At 45.0% G+C, this 23,211-nt stretch overlaps 1 protein-coding gene and 1 pseudogene across 5 annotated transcripts in view; one reads left to right on the top strand and one right to left on the bottom strand.

The window, feature by feature from the left end:
- The window catches only part of LOC100736825 (coiled-coil domain-containing protein 3-like), a 56,924-nt pseudogene extending 43,026 nt beyond the window's left edge, over positions 1–13,898 (bottom strand). Inside the window, exons 1-2 of the transcript XR_014817598.1 lie at positions 13,739–13,898; positions 788–1,338 (exon numbers count right to left, since the gene is read on the bottom strand). The product of XR_014817598.1 is annotated as a coiled-coil domain-containing protein 3-like (transcript). The remainder of the gene's footprint in view (positions 1–787; positions 1,339–13,738) is intronic.
- Positions 13,899–19,020: 5,122 nt separating this feature from the next.
- The window catches only part of OPTN (optineurin), a 51,615-nt gene continuing 47,424 nt past the window's right edge, over positions 19,021–23,211 (top strand). For 3 of the 4 annotated variants that reach the window (XM_005656828.4, XM_005656827.4, XM_084978902.1), the window contains exon 1: positions 19,021–19,228. The gene's annotated coding sequence lies outside the window, so the exon portion shown is untranslated. The remainder of the gene's footprint in view (positions 19,229–23,211) is intronic. The other variant, XM_084978903.1, reaches the window with a different exon arrangement.

Below are 23,211 nucleotides of genomic sequence, written 5' to 3'. Positions count from 1 at the left end.
GGTCCATCCTGACGTTGAAACAGGTGAAAAGAGAGTGACAGTGCCTTCAGCAGCTAACCTGCACCAGGTGTTCTGCATGAATTACTCTCAACCAACCTTGTTTTTTTTCACATTACAAAGGTGAGGCTATTTAGATTCTTAACAAGGTAACTTGCTCAAACTCACCGGAAGAACAAGAGCCAGAATTCCAACAACAGTCTGATTTCAAAATGTTTTCGTTTTGTTTTGACCACCATCCATCCCAAACTTCCCACTGAATCCAGTTGAAAATATACAATTCCACCTATATTAGGGTTGCACCTCCTGTTCTTTATTTTAAACTTCAATCTAACCTACTGCCTGAATTCGCATCCACAAGCATTTCATCTGGGGCACAGACCAACTTTCATGGAACTCAGGGCCTCCTGCCTGATTTATCTTTATTCTCCTCAAAACACTGTGATCAGGTGACCAGGGTCTTGCCCCCAGCAGCCAGCCCCCCCCCCCATAAACCTTCGCTATTTGGAATAGCTCCGCTATTTGTTGTTGGAAACAACCTTGAGCTTTTGCCTGAAATACTCTTCTGTCCATCTCTGTTTGACCAACACTCTCAGCCGGAGATAGCCAGAACTTTGTAGAGACTTCAGGCGATGCAGCAAAGAATACTAAGTAAAGGAAGGAGCCCAAGGCATATTCTAACACCTCACAGCCAGGTATCCTCGGGAGCTCCTGATTCTGCTCCGGATAAAGGTGACCAGCCTGGTCACGCCAACAGGGGGGTGGTGTGGGCATGAAGTAGCGGGCTCACCTGAGGAAGAAGAGATAGGAGTAATCCTGGACCACGGTGGCAGTGGCAAGAGAAATAACCCAGGCCGCTGAGGTTGAGCCTGAAACCCGGGGCACCTGGAGCATGACGCCCAAGCCTGGTCGCTGGGCATCTGGATCTCGGCGGCGCAGGAGAGGCCCGCGTCGCTGGCCCCCTTCCGCCCGAGCAGGTAGCTGTGAAGGCCGTGCCCCTCCTGGTGCAGCGCCAGTACCTCGTCAGGATGACCTGGGCCAGCTCCGTGCGGCGGCCATCGCTCAGCAGTCTCCACTCAGGGCAGCTGGAAGCCGCGGCGGGCGCGGGCCGGGAGGGCCAAGGCAGAGCAGCAGCAGGCTCAGCAAGCGAGCGGCGAGGGTGGCGCTGGGCGGCGGGACGCGGTGCAGCCGGGGCGCACAAAGTCTGTGCCCACCCGGGGAGGCCCGGGGCTCGCCGGCAGAGTGCGGGCCTCGGGGAGCCCCGAGGGCCTGGCCCAAGGTGCCTCCGGGAAAGCGCAACTGCCGGCGCTGGGCTTGCGTGTTTCTCTCCCGACAGCCAGGCTCACCCAGCCGGCCTCCTACTGCTGTGCTTCAAAAGGGGCGCAGGAACCGCTGTCCGCAGCCGGACCGCGGCCGAAGGGGCGGGGCGGTGGGAGGGGCGTAGGCGGGCGGCCAAGATGCCTCTAGAGACGCATGGTGCTTGATTCTTGGCCAGACTTGGTGGGGTGTTTAAGGATCTTGGCCCCCCCTCTAGAAAGTCAGCGCTGGTCGCAGCGGCCCATCCCTCTTCCTGGACCAGGCTGATCCACCATGCCTGCTCACTCCGCTTTCCAGGTTAAATCCTGTTCCCACAGTGGCATCCTTAGAACCATCGCTATCAATTGCCTTGATTACTCTCTGTAAGTGTTAGAGGCGCAGCTGTAACAATTCGAGAGCCTGCACCACAGCGGGAACTCCTACATTTTCTATGTAGTTCATTTAGAGTCATTCATAGAAATGATTTTTATCTTTGCAGAGGTTAACTAGGAAATTCAGCATACTCTAATAAGCTTTTCTTGGTCGTCTCTCTCTGCTTATTTTTTAATGGTGGTCCTAGGAAAGACAATAAAAGATTTGGAAAGACAATAAAAGATTTGAAAAACCAAAACCAGGTTGCTCTGATTTTCCTACAGCCACATGATTTCATGATTTACATAATTACTACTTCCAGATTCTGAACACACTACACCTGAAAAATAAATTCAGATGTAAATTTTAGACAGCTTTTCACAAGTCAATGAGTGAATCTGAGGAGACCCAAACTCCACAGTTCTTTTTTTTTTTCTTCTTAGGGCCATGGGCCGCGGCATATGGAAGTTCCCAGGCTTGGTGTCCAATCAGAGCTGCAGCTGCCAGCCTACGCCACAGCAACATGGGATCCAAGCCACATCTACAGATCTATGCCAGGGCTCATGGCAACGCTAGATCCTTAACCCACTGAGCAAGGCCAGGGATGGAACCTGAAACCTCATGGTTCCTAGTTGGATTCATTTCTGCTGCGCCACAATGGGAACTCCCCACAGTTGTATCTTTATTTCTAAACTCAGCAGTTGCCCTTATCTCCAACTGCTTTAATTGTTTCTAAAGATGCAGCTCTGATTCAGTCTCTGGCCCGGGAACTTCCACATGCTGTAGATGCAGCCATAAATTTAAAAAAAAAGGAGAAGGAAGAGGCGGGAATGAGGGCGAGGAGGGGGAGAAAGGGGGGAAGAGGAGAAGAAAGAAAGGAAGGAAGGAAGGAAGAAAGGGAGGAAGGAAGAGAGAAAGAAACATAAAAATTGTTTTCCATTCTCGGCAAGCCCGCTTAGAGCAAGCACTGCCAAATTACATTTGTTGCTTACTGTGGACCAAACACTGTGGCCGTATGTGTCCGTATCTTAAACTACTCTAGGAGTTCCCGTCGTGGCTCAGTGATTAGCGAATCTGTCTAGGAACCATGAGGTTGCGGGTTCAATCCCTGGCCTTGCTAAGTGGGTTAAGGATCCAGTGTTGCCGTGAGCTGTGGTGTAGTTTGCAGACATAGCTCAGATCCTGCGTTGCTGTGGTTCTGGTGTAGGCCATCGGCTACAGTTCCGATTAGACCCCTAGCCTGGGAACCTCCATATGCTGTGGGAAGCGGCCCTAGAAAAGGCAAAAAGACAAAAAAAAATAAAAATAAAATAAATAAATAAACTACTCTAAAGCATTTCTTCTGCTCCTTGAGCTAATCAAAATTTGGTCTCTCAGGGAGACTGCTGTCTCTGAGCCCTCAAGTTGCACTTAGTTGCTCTGTTGACCAAAAAAAAAAGAAAAAGAAAAAAAGCACAACCTAAAAGTTGAGAGTTGGGTTTAGGACTTAGGTTTGGGAGACAGCATCTCAAGTAGACTACAGCCTAGGCTGTAGTTGAGTTGACAAAACAAAGGATGTCACAGTCATATGCGAATGCTGCCACCTCCAAGAGTGAGCAGGTGAGCCCTGAGGGAACTCAGGAAGGAAACAAAGAATACCTGCCATCTAACAGCCGTCAGACTGCAGCCACTTCTAACAGCAAGCCCCAGGAAACTCAGGCTGTGAAAACACAGGATACTGGCCCTGATAGCTGAGATGCATGTCAACAGAATGATTTCAGGCTTGAGCCCAGGCTTCTTTTTTTCCTATGTAGGGGTGTGGAAAAGGGAATAGGGAGCTTGACAAGAGCAAAGCCATTTTGCTGCCACCGTCCATCTTGGTGAACTTAAGGTGACTCATACGAGGGCTTTGAGAAAAACAGTCTTTAGGACTTGAGAAACTCCAGGTCCCCGATTGTTCTAAAGAAATTCAAAAATAGCTAGAATGTGCTTGAGGTTAATCATTAAAGTAACAATATAAGGCATTCTGTACAGCTATACATCTTTCTGTATCCTGCATGTAACTAAAGATTAATGCAGCATGTTAGATACGTTAAGTAAGCACTATAAAGGTATCTCCCCCTTTTTGTTCAGGATCCTTGATTGGGAAGCGATTCCCCGTGGACGTGCCAACATCATGAAGCTGTTCTCCATCTTCCTCGAGTGTCCTCTGTGGTGATTTCTGGAAATTCTACAACACCTCCTACCTAAACTTCGTTGTAAAAAACTCCTATACAGGAGTTCCCGTCGTGGCGCAGTGGTTAACAAATCCGACTAGGAACCATGAGGTTGCGGGTTCGGTCCCTGCCCTTGCTCAGTGGGTTAACGATCCAGCGTTACCGTGAGCTGTGGTGTTGGTTGCAGACGCGACTCGGATCCTGAATTGCTGTGGCTCTGGTGTAGGCTGGTGGCTGCAGCTCCGATTCGATCCCTGGCCTGGGAACCTCCATATGCTGCGGGAGCGGCCCAAGAAACAGCAAAAAGACAAAAACAAACAAACAAACAAACAAAAAAAAACCAAAACCTCCTATACATATAGGCTCCCCCACACCCATCTCGGCTCCTCCGAGCAGTTTCTCAGAATGCTAGTCAGATTCGTTAACCGCTGAGCCATGATGGGAACTCCTTTAATGGCTGCTTTTATTCTTCAATCGGGGCCTGATATTTCCATGTGTTTTTATAGTTTGCTTTCCCTCTTTTGGCCTCAAAGCGATTACATCATCAGGTACTGTGCTCACAATACACAGGTGTTTTTTGTATTCTTTTATATTTTATATTCATCTGAAGAAACATTTATACATAGATTCATCAAGTATTATCTATCTCAACAAAAAAAGAAAACGTTCTTTCAAGTCAAGCCTCAAAATGAGAGAATCTCTGGATACACACTAATAAAGGAATGGACTTTAAAGACAAATGGAGAGAAAAAAAGACATTTAAAGGAATCTGTCTTTTAAGATATCTTGAGTAAGGACCACAAACAGAATGGATGTATTACCACTTTATGGAGATAATGTCTGTAGCATAGAATGAGACTTACAGTGATCCAACTTTATTTTATTTAAATACCATTTCAAGATTTCTGTTTGACCTTTTACATCTGGCCTTGGAACTGTAACCTGCATGTCAAAATGACCAGGTGCTGGGAAACCTGGACAGCTGCATGCAAAGCAATGAAATTAGAACACACCCTCACACCATGCACAAAAATAAACTCAAAATGGCTGAAAGATTTAAATATAAGACAGGACACCATCAAACTTCTAGAAGAGAACATAGGCAAAACACTCTCTGACATCAACATCATGAATATTTTCTCAGGTCAGTCTCCCAAAGCAATAGAAATAAGAGCAAAAATAAACCCATGGATCAAAAAAATTATACACCATGACCAGGTTGGGTTCATCCCAGGTTCACAAGGATGGTTCAACATACGCAAATCAATCAGCATCATACACCACATTAACAAAAAAAAAGTCAAAAATCATATGATCATCTCAATTGACGCAGAAAAAGCATCTGACAAAGTCCAACATCCATTCATGATCAAGACCCTCGTCAAAGTGGGTATAGAGGGAACATTCCTAAATATAATCAAAGCCATTTATGAGAAACCCACAGCAAATATAATCCTCAATGGGGAAAAACTGAAAGCCTCCTCACTCAAATCTGGAACAAGACAGGGTGCCCACTCTCACCACTGCTCTTCAACATAGTTTTGGAAGTCCTAGCCACAGCAATTCGACAAACAAAAGAAATAAAAGGCATCCATATAGGAAGACAAGAGATCAAACTGTCACTGTATGCAGACGACATGATACTATACATAGAAAACCCTAAGGACTCAACCCCAAAACTCCTTGAACTGATTCATAAATTCAGCAAAGTAGCAGGATATAAGATTAACATTCAGAAGTCAGTGGCATTTCTGTATACCAGCAATGAAACATTAGAAAAGGAATACAAAAATACGATACCTTTTAAAATTGCACCTCACAAAATCAAATACCTCGGAATACACCTGACCAAGGAGATAAAGGACCTATATGCCGAGAACTATAAAACTTTAATCAAAGAAATCAAAGAAGATGTAAAGAAATGGAACGATATTCCATGTTCCCGGATTGGGAAAATCACTATTGTAAAAATGGCCATACGACCCAAAGCAATCTACAGATTCAATGCAATCCCTATCAAATTACCCATGACATTTTTCACAGAACTAGAACAAACAATCCAAACATTTATATGGAACCACAAAAGACCCAGAATCGCCAAAGCAATCCTGAGAAACAAAAACCAAGTAGGAGGCATAACTCTCCCAGACTTTAAGAAATACTACAAAGCCACAGTCATCAAAACAGTGTGGTAGTGGTACCAAAACAGACAGACAGACCAATGGAACGGAATAGAGAACCCACTAATGAACCCAGACACATATGGTCAATTAATCTTTGACAAGGGAGGCAAGAACATCAAATGGGAAAAAGAAAGTCTATTCAGCAAGCATTGCTGGGAAACCTGGACAGCTGCATGCAAAGCAATGAAACTAGAACACACCCTCACACCATGCACAAAAATAAACTCCAAATGGCTGAAAGACTTCAATATACGACAGGACACCATCAAACTCCTAGAAGAAAACATAGGCAAAACACTCTCTGACATCAACATCATGAAGATTTTCTCAGGTCAGTCTCCCAAAGCAATAGAAATGAGAGCAAAAATAAATCCATGGGACCTCATCAAACTGAAAAGCTTCTGCACAGCAAAGGAAACCCAAAAGAAAACAAAAAGACAACTTACAGAATGGGAGAAAATAGTTTCAAATGATGCAACCGACAAGGGCTTAATCTCTAGAATATATAAACAACTTATACAACCCAACAGCAAAAAAGCCAATCAATCAATGGAAAAATGGGCAAAAGACCTGAATAGACTGGTCTCCAAAGAAGACATACAGATGGCCAGCAAACACATGAAAAAATGCTCAACATCGCTGATTATAAGAGAAATGCAAATCAAAACTACCATGAGATACCACCTCACACCAGTCAGAATGGCCATCATTAATAAATCCACAAATAACAAGTGCTGGAGGGGCTGTGGAGAAAAGGGAACCCTCCTGCACTGTTGGTGGGAATGTAAACTTGTACAGCCACTATGGAGAACAGTTTGGAGATACCTTAGAAATCTATACATAGAACTTCCATATGAACCCATGATCCCACTCTTGGGCATCTATCCGGACAAAACTCTACTTAAAAGAGACACATGCACCCGCATGTTCATTGCAGCACTATTCACAATAGCCAGGACATGGAAACAACCCAAATGTCCATCGACAGATGATTGGATTTGGAAGATGTGGTCTATATACACAATGGAATAATACTACTCAGCCATAAAAAAGAATGACATAATGCCATTTGCAGCAACATGGATGGAACTAGAGAATCTCATCCTGAGTGAAATGAGCCAGAAAGACAAAGACCAATACCATATGATATCACTTATAACTGGAATCTAATATCCAGCACAAATGAACATCTCCTCAGAAAAGAAAATCATGGACTTGGAAAATAGACTTGTGGCTGCCTGATGGGAGAGGGAGGGAGTGGGAAGGATCGGGAGCTTGGGCTTATCAGACACAACTTAGAATAGATTTACAAGGAGATCCTGCTGAATAGCATTGAGAACTTTGTCTAGATACTCATGTTGCAACAGAACAAAGGGTGGGGGAAAAAAAGATGTAGACATGTAAGAGTAACTTGATCCCCTTGCTGTACAGTGGGAAAAAAATAAATTATAAAAATAAATAAATAAAAATAAAATACTAAAAAAAAAAATGACTAGGTGCTAAAAGGAAAACACAAAAAGAAAATATACGTCGATAAGCTGACTGTGCTGAAAGCCAAGTTAGAAGGGACTGACATTCTAAAGAGAAGCTGGAAATTGCCAATGGCAACCAATATTTATTTTGAACATAAGCATTCAGATTTGTTCCTTGTAAAACATGGTTCAAATAAGAGTTTCAGCAGCCAGAAGGCAGGACAAAAGGGTCATATAGATAAATGTGTGCATCTAGAGAGTCCACGACCCTTCAGAGACAAAAACGTGCAAGTCAGCCAGTCAAGAAACAAATAATGCTATAGCAGTCTATTTTGAGAACTAAACACCCATCTTACTGCCATAAATATAAAATATTTAACTAGAGTCTTATGCGAAAAACAACTATTAGAGCAAATGAAAATAAGAGTATCTTCTATATGGAGTTCCCGTCGTGGCGCAGTGGTTAACGAATCCGACTAGGAACCATGAGGTTGTGGGTTCGATCCCTGCCCTTGCTCAGCGGGTTAACGATCTGGCATTGCCGTGAGCTGTGGTGTAGGTTGCAGATGCGGCTCGGATCCTGCGTTGCTGCGGCTCTGGCGTAGGCCAGTGGCTACAGCTCCGATTGGACCCCTAGCCTGGGATCCTCCATATATGCCGCAGGTGCGGCCCTAAAAAGACCAAAAAAAAATTTTTTTAATTAGCTTTTTAAAATGGGTTCTTAATTATCATAAACATATTCAACAATTGAGAAATCACGCTGAGGAGTTCCCTTGTGGTGAGGTATTGACATTGCAGTGGCTCAGGTTGCTGATGTGGCATGGGTTTGATCCCTGGCCCTAGAACTTCCACATGCTGTGGGCATGCCCCCCTACCTCCCAAAAAAAAGGAAAAAAAAAAAAAAAGAAAGAAAGGAAGCAATAGTGTTGAGGAGTATACAAAGGATGTACATGTGCTCCAAAGATAGATTCCAGTTCCTTAGGAGAGATATAAATCTTCAAATAAATGAAACTGAGCAAACCAGTGTTTATAAATACAAAGAAAGGGACATAATAAGATGACATTCCCTAGAAGCCAGCAAAGTCAGCATCAACTGTAATTAGCACAAACCTCCAGGTAGGAGGAATTGCACTGAGAAATATATCTTTGATATTGAAAGATCTCAAAAAGGAATCAGGAAAGAAAACTATGCCACAGAGCTCCCAGAGATGATAAATTACAAATAACTGAAGCCACCAAGTGAATACAATGATTCAGACAGGTCGCCTCTCACCTGCCGGCCCTCATCTCCAGAAAATTAGGCTAAAGAAGGCAATGAGGCTTTAAACAGCATCAAGGAGACAAAATGGGAAGGAGGAAAGGCATTTTTTAGTAACTGAATATTGAACTGTATGTAGAATTAGATTTAGAAGAAATTTGCTCCTTAGATTCTCCAGGGTCTGCTTCAGGTACAAGAAATACATAACTGATCACATAGAACTGAGTCTTGTAACACATTAGAAAGTCCAACTAATGGCCAACTCATTAGAAAGTCATTTTCACATAATGAGTATATTATTGAATACCTACTTTTGGACTTTTTTTTTTTTGCTTTCTAGGACCCACCTGCAGCATAAGAATGTCCCCAGGCTAGGTGTCAAATTGGAGCTGCAGCTGCTGGCCTACACCACAGCCACAGCAACATCAGATCTGAGTTGTGTCTGCAACCTACACCGCAGCTCATGGCAATGCCAGATTTTTAACCCACTGATCGAGGCCAGGGATTGAATCCGAATCCTCATGGATACTAGTCAGAGTCGTAACCCACTGAGCCCCAATGGAAACGCTTTGGACATATTTAATCACATAAAAATCACAAACATCTTAGTGTTACTGTTTTATTCTTTTGGAGTTGATGGGAATTGATTGACCCAAGTCTCCAAATCTCATATCTACTTTTCTGCTCTTGCCCTTATGACAGTTTCAGTGGCTCCTTCTCTTTGTTTTTTCTCCCCTCACTTCTGGGACATAGAGCAGTTCCCCATTTTCCCCTCTGGCTCTTTCCTTTGCTCTCCTCTTCAACTTTCTGTTTCCTTAGAATACCTTTTAAACAGAGGAACTCTCCAGAATTGAGTCTTTGTGGATGAGATCTCTGAGGCTGACTCCTAAGGCCATATTTCCAAGCCTAATCTCTCTCCTGAGGTTCAGACCCATTTTTCCAAATGGTTGTGGACATCACACCCCTATCCCACAGGTATTTCACTCATCTGTCCAACAGCTACACCAGTTCCTCAGACAGGATGAATGATCTTCCCACCAAAGCTGCTGCCCATCCTGTGCTTCTCATCTCAGCTTATGGGCCTACCATCTGTCCAGTCACCCAAGCAGAAATTCCTTTTTTTTTTTTTGGCCATGCCCATGGCATGTGGAAGTGCCTGGGTCAGGGATCCAACATGCACCACAGCAGAAACCTGCTCCCCTGCAGTGACAATGCGGGATCCTTAACCCATTGCACCACCAGGGAAGTCCTTTTTTTTCAAGAATTTCTTAATTATATTCAACAACTCTCTTCTCACCTGTCACAGCTAATCATCCTGAAATTCTGTCCACTCCATCTGTATAAAAGCTCCCGAATGCATCTCCTTTTTAGAACAGTCAAATATATGGCTTCTTTTGAAGCTGAATTGGAGGCCCCCTACATGTCTGATTTCAATCTAACATCTAACAGGAAGGGCCAACCTTAAAAAAAAAAAATCCCTCCCTGCTGATGGATCCCTGAAGGACAAGGTTTTTATTTTCATTTATTTTTTATTTTTTTGCCTTTTAGGGTCACATTCGTGGCATATGGAGGTTCCCAGGCCACAGGTCGAATCAGAGTGGGATCCAAGCCACGTCTTCTACATACACTACAGCTCACGGCAATGGCAGATCCTTAACCACTGAGAGAAGCCAGGGATCGAGTCCTCATGGATCCTAGTCGGGTTTGTTTCTGCTGATCCACTTTGGGAACTCCTGACAAGGTTATTACTGCATTCGAAATCATCTTAAACACAAAAGGCTCTGGAAAAGTAACATCTTACATTGCAAACACACCAAAGTGTCACTGCTGCGTCATATAGCCTTCCAGTGGGAGAGGTTAATGGGACAAACAGAGGGTGATGGAGTGAAATTGGAGGGTGAGAGAGAAGAGCAGGGGAGGCAGAGGATAGTCACTGGGGTGATGGTTCATGAATGTACAAAGAAAGTATGCTTGAACCAACCAAGCCAGAAAATTCACCTTTTGCCCTGAAGGTGAATAAAAAAATTCACTAGGCTGGGAGCCGAAATAGACAGAAAATCGTTTTAAAAAAAAAGATACTTGGAGACTTCTGTTTCTACAATAAACAGAATGGAGCAGTTTCCCAGAATTACATTAGACCCAGTGAATGGGAAAGTTATAAATTTATGGGAGAGCTCCGAAATCAGTGCATTGGGGAGATCCTTCCCGAGCACTTCCAAGTTCACAAATAATCTTCCTCTTGGAGCTTCCACAGCCAGTTCTTCAAAACTTGGCCACCGTTACCGTAATATTCTGTGAATATCCAATGGTGCAGAAATGTATTTTGGCTGGGACTTTTTCCAGATCCCTGGGGTTGGATCAAATTAACTTGGTGAGAATTGCTTTATGTGAATTCCACCCTGGAATAACTCCTGGGTATTCCATTCCTAACTCTCTTTCTCCCTTACTTCCCAGTGGAACCAGAAGGAGACATAGACGAGGTCAGGATTAACAAGAGAGTAAAGGGTTGCAAAATTTAAAGCTGTATCAGCTGGAGAATTGAACCATGAACCTTAGAAAAGAAAGAAGTATGTGCCTGGCCTCCAATTGTGAAGATCAGAGGAGACCTTCCCCAGAGAAAGAAAGCTGTATTAGTGCTCTTCAGGGCATTATGTCTGTAAATCTAATAACTGTCTATTGGTGTGTGACAAGGGGAAGGGGAACTCTGTCCACAAAACCAGAAAAGGGTTATTGAGTCTGGTAAGGGAAATACTGAGGTTTTATGGGACAAAAGGTCATGGGTAATCCAGCTAAGGCTTTGTATCCAGGTTTATAATAGTCTATTTGAAGCCCATATATTAATATATTTTCTCATGAAAACAGGGGAACTGTGACCTTTCAAATTGCAAAATCATTTATGATAATTTAACAAGCCAAGCTTTAAGTCAGCCTCTTTAGAAAAGCAATGGCTCGTTTTATGTGTCAACTTGAATGGGCCATGGGGGATCCAGACCTTTGGAAAACTGTTATTCTAGGTATTTCTATAAAGGAGGTTTTGGATCAGTTTAAAATTGAAATTGCTAAGGCTGTAATAATAAAGCAAACTGCCCTCCCTACTGTAGGTGGGCCTCATCCAATCAGTTGAAGGCATGACTAGAACTAGAGGATGACTCTTCCCCCAAATAAGAGAGAATTCTGTTTGTTTGACCGTCTTGAGCTGGGATATCAGGTTTTTGGTTTTTTTCTCTGCCTTCAGGTTTAAACTGAAATATTGACTTCATGAGTCTCAAGTCTGCCAGCTTTTGGACTGGCATCACATCATGAGCTCATCATCACACCCCAGCCTGCATTTCTGGCGGGCCAACTGCAGATCTTGGAACTTTTCAGCCTCTGTAATCATATGAGCCAATTCCTCATGATAAATCAACCTCTCTCTCTCTAGGTATACAGCATGTATTATATACATATATTTCAAACTAAGTCAAAATAAAATTATATATGTAATATATATATAGGCTGGCACCCGGGCCTGTGCATAGGGATATGTACTTCTTCTGAGAAAAAAGATAAGGGAGATGGGAAAAAGATAAATCATGCCTTTCAACACTGACAGATGAATTATTTAATCAAAAGCAAGAAACTATGTAGAAAATGAGACACCAAGGCCATTTCTCACTGCTCAGGCACACAAAGAAGAGAATGGCAGTGCTTTTCAGACCATGACAAAGAATTGTGATGTCTTTTTTTTTTTTTTTTTTTTTTAGGGCCATACCTGTGGCATATGGAGGTTTCTAGGCTAGGGGTTGAATCGGAGCTGTAGCTGCTGGCCTGCACTACTCCATAGCCAACGGCAATGCAGGATCTGAGCTGCGCCTGAGACCTACACTACTGATCTCATCAACGCTAGATCCTTAACCCACTGAGAGAGGCCAGGGATCGAACCCGAATCCTCGTGGATGCTAGTCAGGTTTGTTATCCACTGAGCCACTACAGGAACTCCAGAATTGTGGTGTCTTATACTGATTATTTTCACCAGTCACTGGCTCTGGCTAATTAATATTTTAGCAGAAAATTTTGCTCCAGGAACTCTTAACGGTTTTATAGCAAAACAAAGAAGCAAGAATTTAGTGTACCTCCACGCTCTGCTTTGACTTGATGGAAAAGTGGCAGGGACAATGAAAGCTTCTGGGTTTACACAATGGGAAGAAATAATTAATAAGTATTCTTGGAGTTCCCATCGTGGCTCAGCAGTTAACGAATCTGACTAGCATACATGAGGACACAAGGTTTGATCCCTGACCTTGCTCAGTGGGTTAAGGACCTGGCATTGCTGTGAGCTGTGGTGTAGGTTGTAGACATGGCTCGGATCCTGTGTTGTTGTGGCTGTGGCGTAGGCCAGCAGCTATAGCTCCAACTTGAACCCTAGCCTGAAAACCTCCATATGCTGCAGGTGCGGCCCTTAAAAGCAAAAGCAAACCAAAAACAGTATTCTTATTCTTACAATTTTTGGCATGATCTAGGCATGTGGAAGTTCCCAGGCCAGGGATCAAATATGAGCCACAGCAGCAACCTGAGCCACAGCAGTGATGCCAGTTCCTTGATCCACTGAGCTGCAAGGGAACTCCAATAAGTAGTATTACCTTTTTTAAAAAAAAACTTGGGTTTGTTTGTTTTTTTCCTTTTCTTTTTCTTAATGGCTGCACCAACAGCAAATGGAAATTCCTAGGTCAGGACTTGAATTCAAACTGCAGCAACGTTGGTTCCTTAAACCCACTATGCCAGACGGTTATTGAACCAGCAACATGAACCATGAGCTTAATCCACTGTGCCACCATAGGAACTCCTATTATCATCTTATTTAATATTCACAGAGGACTGAGGATGTCCTAAAAGATAGATAAACATCTAACTTCTTCCCAAGGAGTTTACCCTTTCAACATTTAGAACTGAAGGACAAAGGAGAGGAAAGACGTGCAGAACACACACATGCAGGCATGCACGCATGCATGCACACTGTCCTCTGGCTTTTCACAAAGCAGAGCCATCTTTCCTGAGACTTCAGATACTTGTCTGAGGCTGCTGCTAATTGGTGGCAGATGAGCCCCTGATCCCAGACCCTCTCTGTGATGGAAGCCAGACTCCTCATCTAGGCAGATGCTGCAATGCCAGATCCCAGTAAGGGGGAACTGATCTATTCAAGGCGTTTACATGCACTTGTCTGAGTCCCTATATCCAATTCTTTGGGGCGTATACCCAGGAGTGGAATTGCTAGTTTGTATGGTAATTCTGTTGAACTTTTTGAGGAAAACCCATCCTCAGACTATTTGAAGCCAATGGGGAACTGAATCTCACTAAAGCTCAAATGAAGCACGATCCCAGCTCAGCTACAGAGTATATGATGACTGACACGGCCACTCCACCCTGGCCCAACAGAAAAAGGGGCATACTCTTGTTTTTTTTGTTTGTTTGTTTTGCTTTTGCTTTTGTCTTTTTAGGGCCGCATCACAGCATATGAAGTTTCCCAGGATAAGGGTGAAATCAGAGCTACGTCTGGCAGCTTATGCCACAACAACACTGAATCCTTAATCTACTGAGCGAGGCCAGGGATCAAACCTGTGTCCTCATGGTTGCTAGTCAGAATTGTTTCCGCCGAGCCATGACGGGAACTCTGAGAAAAAGGGACATACTCTTTTACCAAACAGCATGATTTTTTACTTCTGGTATTATTTTTGGCTCTGTTTTTGCAGCTGTATTGAGATATAATTTACTTGCCATAAAATTCATCCATTGTAAGGGTAAATTCAATAATTGTAATTATGCTGATAGAGTTGTGCAACCTTCATTACCATCCAGTTGTAGACTATTTTCATCAGCTCCTTCAAGCTCATTCTCAAAGTCACTCCCTGCCCCAGGCAACCACAAGTCTGCTTCCCGTCTATGTTTTCCTTTCTGGACATTTCACATACATGGAATCATAGTATAGGTAGATCATAGTGAAACCAAGAAGGACCCTGTCGGGCTCCTGCACACAAGCCTTTCTATGTCCCCCATTTCTTGTTTTTAGGGAATACGCTTCAGCCTCCGTGACCTTCCCTGGGCTCCAAAGGCAGATTCAAACAGTTGCTAATCAGGGAAGGGAGGGGATGCAGAGTCCAGGGAGGAGCAATCAGGAAACATCAGTGCAGCCTTGGGGCAGGGTCTTGGTTCCTCTTCAAGGAATACACGTAACAATATCTTTGAGTTCTTCTACAGAACTAAACCCCCCACCAAAATGGAAACTGGAGAGGAGGACGACCTGAACCAGTCCTGAGGCCACGAAACACCAACTTTGAAGAAGAATGAAAGCTTGCATCTACCCTGATCCTTATCTGCGGCCCTATTTTCTACTCCTAAACTATAAAACCACTTCCTAATCTCTCCCAGGGAGGGCACAATCTTTAGGGCATTAGCCTGTTGTGGCCTCCTTTGCCTGGCAAAACAATAAAGCTATTTTTTTTCTTCTTTGCCCCAAACTCTGCCCATGCATTTCTATTCTATTCAACACCAGTGCACTGAGGCCGAGTTTTGGCAACAATAGTATAGGGAGTTTTTGGATCTGGTGTCCCAAGTGTGAATATTTTTTACTAGCTCAAATGAGCGCAAAAATGTTATACATCTTTACTTTCCACCCAGCCCTCGCCCAGAAGGAAGCATGAATATTTGTCTGTTAGCTCAGATGTACATAAAAATGTTATGTATCTTTACTTTTTCTCCACCCAGCCCTTGCCCGGAAGGAGTAAAGGAAATCTACTCTTGGGCATTAATGAGGCCTTGAATAGAGGCTCTCCTTCTCTGGGGTCAGAGAAAATTCCAGGAGGGCTTTTAGTGTCCATTGGAGTTAGAGCCATTTTTCTTCAGCTCCTTAACTTGATCAGCCCATTGATGCTGAAACCCTCATCATCCACCATAAAGGTTCTTCTAAGGAGAAGGCATGTTGCTCTGTTATTTCTTTCTTTCTTTCTTTCTTTTTTTTTTTTTTTTGTCTTTTTGCCGTTTCTTGTGCCGCTCCTGCGGCATATGGAGGTTCCCAGGCTAGGGGTTGAAACGGAGCCGGAGCTGCCGGCCTACGCCAGAGCCACAGCAACACGTGATCCCAGCCGTGTCTGCGACCTACACCACAGCTCACGGCAACGCCGGATCCTTAACCCACTGAGCAAGGGCAGGGATCAAACCCACAACCGCATGGTTCCTAGTCGGATTCATTAACCACTGTGCCACGATGGGAACTCCAGCTCTGTTATTGCTAATGACAAGCCTGGATTCCAGAATCTCCCGAAGCTGTGAGACCAAGCTCCCAAGGTCTAATAGATGCATCATATATCTGTGTTACTCCTAGAGCATCAGGGGCTGAGGCTTGAGTCTTTGATGCTTGAGAGAACACCAGCTTCCATCCCTCTTCCACTTGTGGATGGGGGAGGGGAAAGCACCCTTCCTCCTAACTGCTATGAAAATCTCTCACCCCACCTGGGCTCTCAGCCCTCTCCCGCCAGGACACCTGCAGTAGATGATGTATTTACTGAGAATGAGCCTTCTCAAAAGACAAGAAAGGTTGGCCTTTCAAGAATCCTGCAAAATATACTTGGCGATAGGAAACACAAGGGGATCAGCCATTTCTCCAAATAAAGGGGGTATGTCAAGAGGGGGCACCGAAAGCATGAAACCAATGAGCATCTCACTAAATAGCCTCCCACACTGCTTTGCATTCACCTACCGCAAAACCACATCAGTGAACAGCGGGGAAGCATGTTATAATTTCAGTGTTCTTAGCTGCGCTGAGATTCTATCTAGTCATGGAAGCATCAGAGAGGACGGGGCACCACCCTCCTCCCCACCCCAACTCTTTAAGCTAAGCAGAGCTGGCTTTAACACTTGCTGTAAGAATAGCTACTAACCTGACATATCAGGCATTGTTCTGAGTGCTTCCGTGTGTTATCCCTTAATCCTCACAATGACGTTAAGAAGTAAGCTCTGTATATCCAAATCCTTTATTTAAAGTCTTCCGAGCAAGCTGTTTCAGAACGCAGAATTTTTTGGATTTTAGGAAGATATTAAGGTGCATGTAATTTATACACTTCCCCAAAAGGGTCTGAAACAGATTTCGTACAAACTAATTAAGGTGCCTTCAGGGAAACAAATAATCCCAAGTGATGGAAATTAACACTGTATACAACTTACTTTACATCGGTTTGGGTCAGGTTTTGCCACCAAATGAACTAAGAAAGGCTTTAGATTTTCAGGCTCTTGGAATTTTGGACTGTAATAGGCTCCACTTTACAGATAAAGAGAATGAGGCACCGCAAGATAGGTAACGTCCAAGGTCACATAGTTAAGAAGTGGTGAGAGGGCTCAAGCTTTCAGGACCAAGGGGGTCAGGAGAAAACCACCTCGACACACTTTCTGTACCAGAAACTACCCCACCCTAGACCTTTTCACCGCACAGCCAGCGGCTGCGTATGCCCTCCCCTCCTCACCCCATTCCTTCCCTGCTTAGAGCTTCTGTAGTACTCATTTTATCTCTCCTTAATGCGGTTTAAAATAGCGGAGGCGAGCCTGTAGCGTCAACTTACCCCAGGCACCCCTAACAATCGCAGGAGGAACGTTCAGGAATTGGGTCTGGGGCAGGTACTGACTTTTAGCCCTCCCAGCCCTGCGTAGGGGGTTAACTTCAGGGGGGTGTGGAGGGCCACGCACGAAGAGCTGGCCTGGAGCAGGAGGTCTCAAGAGAGGAGTCGAATCCTTCAGGAGACCAGGAGAGGGCGCGTCCGCCTTTTCCCGTTTGAATTTCTTTTCTTTCCCTTCCCCCATCCGTTTTTCTATCTAACTAGCGAGAAGCTTGTTTGCTCAATTACATGCTTGGTATCCAGCTGATGGGGGCTGTGTCAGCCCCTTCATTTGTAAACCAAGCTCTTCCCTCCTGTGATGTCCTTCCTGGTCTTCTGCAGAAAACTGCTCCCAGACCGTCTCTCCCACCTCCTAGGATCCCACCCTAATTTCTGTTTTCTTGTCTTGCACGAGGAGCTTGTTACCAGAAGAGCTTGCCACACTGGCTTGGCAGAGACCTTGACCTCGCGATCAGATGCCTTGTGTGTCCTGCGTCTGCTTCCTTGCTTATCCCTTTACGTTCTCGCGGTGCTTGGAATGCAGACTAAGGCGGCTCTCCCTTCCTCGTCTGGTTTTCTTCCTTTCTTTCCCTCCCTCCCTTCCTTTTTTCTTTTTTTTTTTTCAAGGCCGCACCCGCGGCATATGGAAGTTCCCAGGCTAGGGGCAGAGCTGTAACTGCCTGATTACGCCACAGCAACGCGGGATCCGAGCGGCATCTGGGACCTACTTCATAACTCATGGCAATGCCAGATCCTTGACCCACTGAGCAAGGCCAGAGATCCAACCCGCATCCTCATGCATACTAGTCGGAGTTATTGCTGAGCCACATGGGGGAACTCCCTTGATTTCTTTCTTTTCATTCTGTCTAGTCCATTCCAGATAAAATCCAGGTCAATCCAGCAATCTCACCTGCCTTGAGCACCTGGAGCATCCAGTTGTCAGCTGATGGCTTGTTCCCCGGGAACAAGAATCCGAGAAGCATCCTGCAGGCTTCCTGTTTTTATTTGATTATTTATATATATATATATATTTTTTTAGAGTTAAGTTTTATTTGGGTGAAGTTAGGACTTAGGCCCGAGAGACAGCATCTGAGAAACCGCTTGGAGGCTTTGTGTTTTTAATTAAAAGTCTATTTTAAGGACAAAACCCGGTGGAAAGCCATGCGTGCAAGGTTAACTATATCTAGATGTAAGGCCTTTAACAGAGATCTAGGCTTTGACCCAAGGATGCCTGAGACCATCGTCCCTCTCTTTCCGTGGGGCACAGCCCCCAGTGGCTCTGGACTTATATAGGGACCCCCCCCCGCAGCGAAGACCGACTCCTTACACTTCATTTAATTAGTAATTTATTTTAATCAAGGAAGAATGTCACGGTCGTCACACTGACACCTTGGGAGGGAGCTACGCTAATCATACCACCAACGCTTATTCACCTTGGCCAATCCGGCATTAACCAGGTCAGGGCCTAGAGTTGTAGGCTGGCTCATGGGAGAGAAGGGGTGGCGCGATCCGCTGGGGCCTATGCGGGGCGGGGCGTTTGGGAGAGAGACCTGAGGAGGGGCGCGGCCTGGCGAGGGGGCGGGGAGTTGGGGCGGGGCCTTAGGGAGGCGGGGCCCGGGAAATTCCCCCGCGGAGGTGGGGAGGCCAGCGGGACTGTCAGCTGAGCACCGCTGGGCGGGGTCGCGAGGGCGCACGTCAGCCCCAGGCTTCCGAGCCCCCGCCACCGCCCCCGGCCGGTGCCCTGGTCAGCGTCTGCATCCGGGTCCGGAGCCCTTTCCCAGCCGGCAAGATGCCGAGGAAGCAGTGACCCCGAGGGAGGTTGGATCCCGAGCGCCGGGTGAGCGGGAGCAGAGGGGTGGGCAGGGGCTCGGCGAGACCAGTGGCTCCCTCTTCGCGCTGGAGCTGTTTCCGCAGCCCCTGTCTCTGACACCAGGAGCCGGTAGAAGTGTGGGTGGCGAAGGGTGGGGCGTCCCCTGCGGTGAGGCGGCTACGCTAGGAAGGTTTCCGGGCCCCGGCGAATCCTGACCTGGTGCGAAAGGGCAGCGGGGCCGTCCATCCCAAAGCTCCCTTCCCCCTCTTTTACCCGCTTAGCTGGCCGCAGGTGACTTCCTCTGAGTCAGGAAGGTGGTTTAAGGGTGACATCCTCCCCTAGGTTGGGAATGATTATACGGCCAGTTCCTTATTATAAGGGAAGGGGTTAAGGACACACCTTTGGAAGACTTTAACTGCTCTCTAGCTTTTTGAGATGGCCCAGGACACTAAGGTGGGGGCCGCTTTCTAAAGTGGTGGGAGTACTGAACACCTGAAAGGAATCTTCATAAACCATTGTCTAGAGAGTATGTCTGTGTTTGTGTATATCTATATATGTCTAGATACATACATAGAGAATATGAATATTTGATGAGGCTGAAAATCCCAAAGGAATTGTTTCTGTTGTGCAAGCAGGAGGCAGTAAACATCACTAGGAGAAAATGAAACTCAGGTTCCATCTAGCCTGTTTGCTTCACCAGGAAAACTGCTGTATGGAAACATATGCTACAGAATTGTTTAAGATGAAATGGAAAACCGAAACTTACAACATCAAAAGCCTCCTCCCCTAGCTCTTTGCGGGAGGGAGAGAAAAGCTGGGTGCCTTGGCCACTCCTCCACCCAACCCAGGCACGCACAGCTTGGAGTGGGCTGGAGAGGTCCAGGGACTGCCCAGTAATGGACTGGACTGTACAAGTGGAGTTTAAATGTAGCCTGTTGAGAGGGGACGGTGATTAGAGTCTTCTAGGTGACTGGTCAGTTTTTCTGTTGGACCAGTTTTAGTTGTTCTTTATGTATTTGTGCATTATAAAAGTAGTATCTATATTTTTTTGTAACTGACCTCAAGTTACATATTATGATATCGAATCCAACTAAACCCTCCAAAAAAACCAAAACCAGACTTTATTCTTGAAAGGAACTGTTTTACCTTCCCATGGAATCCTCACCTTAGGTGGTAGGGGAACATGGGTATTCTCCAAACCCCACTTTTTCTGAATTTTATAGACTTGGACAGTTTGATAAGTTTTTTGGACCCTGTAGTACAATAAATCCAAATGCAAAGGAAGAAATTAAACTCTGTTTTGAAAATAAAAGATATTTCATTCAGAAAGAAAAAATTATGTTAAAAGTTTGCATTTTCATTTTGGCATGTATACGTGGGTTGAGTAATGGAACATGTGTTATGAAATGACATCCAGATACCTTCGTAGCAGTATTTTTAAAATAGTACAGGGAGTTCCTGTCATGGCTCGGTAGAAACGAATCTGTCTAGTATCCATGAAGATGCAGGTTCCATCCCTGGCCTCCCTCAGTGGGTCTAGGATCCAGCGTTGCTGTGAGCTGTGGTGTAGGTCTCAGATGCAGCTCAGATCCCACATTGCTGTGGCTGCGACTACAGCTCTGATTTGACCCCTAGCCTGGAAACTTCCGTATGTCTTGGGTGTGGCCCTAAAAAGACAAAAAAAAAAAAAAAAAAAAGTACAGATTTTCCAAATAAGTTAAAAATTGAGTTCAAGAATCTGGAACACTGCAAACCAGCTATAATGGAAAAAAATAAAAATCATTAAAAAAAAAAAAAAAAGATCTGGAAAGCTGTGCCATTGAACTATAGAAAAACTCCTAATACTATAGCATGTCAGATTTGTTACCTACAGAGCAGAAAGTGTTTTACAAGTGTAAGACTTTAAAATACCTTACTACACTATGTTTTCATTTCATTTTAACAAACATTTACCAAGGGCCTGCTCTCAGTGTGCCAGTCTCTAGGAAGGATAAAATAGAGGCCTTGACTTAGGTTTGCCAGGAAGACAGACAGGTACTTTGCAGAACAGGACCAAGGAGGTGGAATGCACAAAGTGCAACTGGGTGCTCAGAGACACGAATAGGTCATTTAACACAGGACATCGATTTGAGCTGGCCAGTGAACTGTCCATTGGGTGTTTGCCAGGATAAAAGCAGGCCCAGGCATCTCAGGGAAGGGGAGAAAAGCAAAAGAAGGTGGGGAACTGTGAGCTCTTTAATGGGCCTCAGGTATGAAGGGCTTGGTGGCAGACAGTGATACTGGAGGATAAGTGGGGGCCAGACTCTGAAAGGCCACGTTTGTCTTGCGTGGAAGCTGGAGCTCTCTGTATGTGCAGGGTTTTAAGTGGGGGAGATGCCCCTGTGTTAGGAAGGAAACCATGGAGGGAGAGGGGCTGCAAAGGAAAGAGGAGTCAGACCATGAAGGTAGCTATGAAAATTCATTCAGCAATTATTTGTTGAACCCTCACGTAAGTCAGGTCATGGTCTAGGTGAGAGGGACACTGCAGTGGGCAAAATGGGCACAAAATCCTGTACTCTGGAGGGAAGGCAGCATTGCTGCAGTCCAGACAGAACAAGAAGGGCCTGACCTAAGCTGGCAGGGATTGAGGGGAGGTGGAAGTGACAGGACTCGGCGACCCATTAGACTTGGGGGAAGAGGAGTAGGACGGGTCCAGCCTTGGGCGACAATGGAAATAAATCTATTTCCATGTCCTGTCTGTTAGCAGTTACAAAGTCAAACTAGCATTTCTGGAATAAAAGGTAAGGCTTCTTTTACCCCCTTAGTAGGATATGTACTTTGAGTTTTTTTCCCAGGATGGTGATGAGTTTAGTTGATGCTGTCTTGGAATGTTACTCAATCCCCTTGAAAACCCAAACCAGAATTTGCCAATAGCCAGCTATCGTCTCTGATCAAGAAATAGATTTTCACTGTTTAAAACTAATTTATCCATGTGGGAGTTGAGCCTGTGAATACTTAATCAGCAAATTTGGAGAATCTGCCACACCAGGGTAAGGGCCTGAGTTTATTCTGCTTTATTCTTTTTTTTTTTTTTTTTTTTTTTTGTCTTTTTGCTATTTCTTGGGCCGCTCCCTCGGCATATGGAGGTTCCCAGGCTAGGGGTCCAATTGGAGCTATAGCCACCGGCCTACGCCAGAGCCACAGCAACACGGGATCCGAGCTGCATCTGCAACCTACACCACAGGTCACGGCAACGCCGGATCCTTAACCCACTGAGCAAGGGCAGAGATCGAACCCACAACCTCATGGTTCCTGGTCGGATTCGTTAACCACTGCGCCACGACGGGAACTCCCTATTCTGTTTTATTCTTGCTGGTCCAGTGTCCAGTGGGTGGGAGTCAGTACAAGGCAGATTTCTGTTTGATACAAAATGGCTCTCTGGTGGTGAGAGCCATCCTGGAATAGAATGAGCAGTTGCCTGCTAAGGTCATTGCCCATGTTTTGTCACTGAAATCATTCAAGCCTGGTCTATATGACCATCTGCCATGGACAGCAGACAAGATATTCTTGCATCGAATAAGAAGTTGGGGTGGATCTTTTTTAAGGCCAACTCAGGAATGAGATCTAAGCTCATGCCTACGAAGTCACGTCACTGCTATAATTATTTGTCCTCTGGAATTAAGGATGGTAATCAGGAATTCAAATAGCACATCCAGGAATAAATCCTAGGAGATCTTGCTTTTGACCTTCTACTTTCCAGGTAGTGCCCATTCTTTCTCATTGGTGAAATCTTGATAAATCCTGTGCTCAATTAATTCACCCTTCTGTAGTTAAAAAACACCTTTGCTTAGAATGATATTTCAGATCCAGATTGGTTGGATTTTTATGATAAATTATTTTTTTGTTTTTTGACTGCATCCAGGGCATGTGGAAGTTTGTGGGCCAGGGACTGAACCTGCACCACAGCAATGACCCAAACTGCTGCAGGGAACTTTGAAAAATTCTCTTATTAGATAGAACCTTGGAGTAAA

Source organism: Sus scrofa, chromosome 10, assembly GCF_054392235.1.
Source record: "Sus scrofa isolate SSC_HxYL_T2T_F1_AM1 chromosome 10, Sscrofa_HxYL_maternal_Yorkshire_Landrace_v2.0, whole genome shotgun sequence".
Taxonomy (NCBI): domain Eukaryota; kingdom Metazoa; phylum Chordata; class Mammalia; order Artiodactyla; family Suidae; genus Sus; species Sus scrofa.
This window is presented reverse-complemented; position numbering and strand designations above follow the sequence as displayed.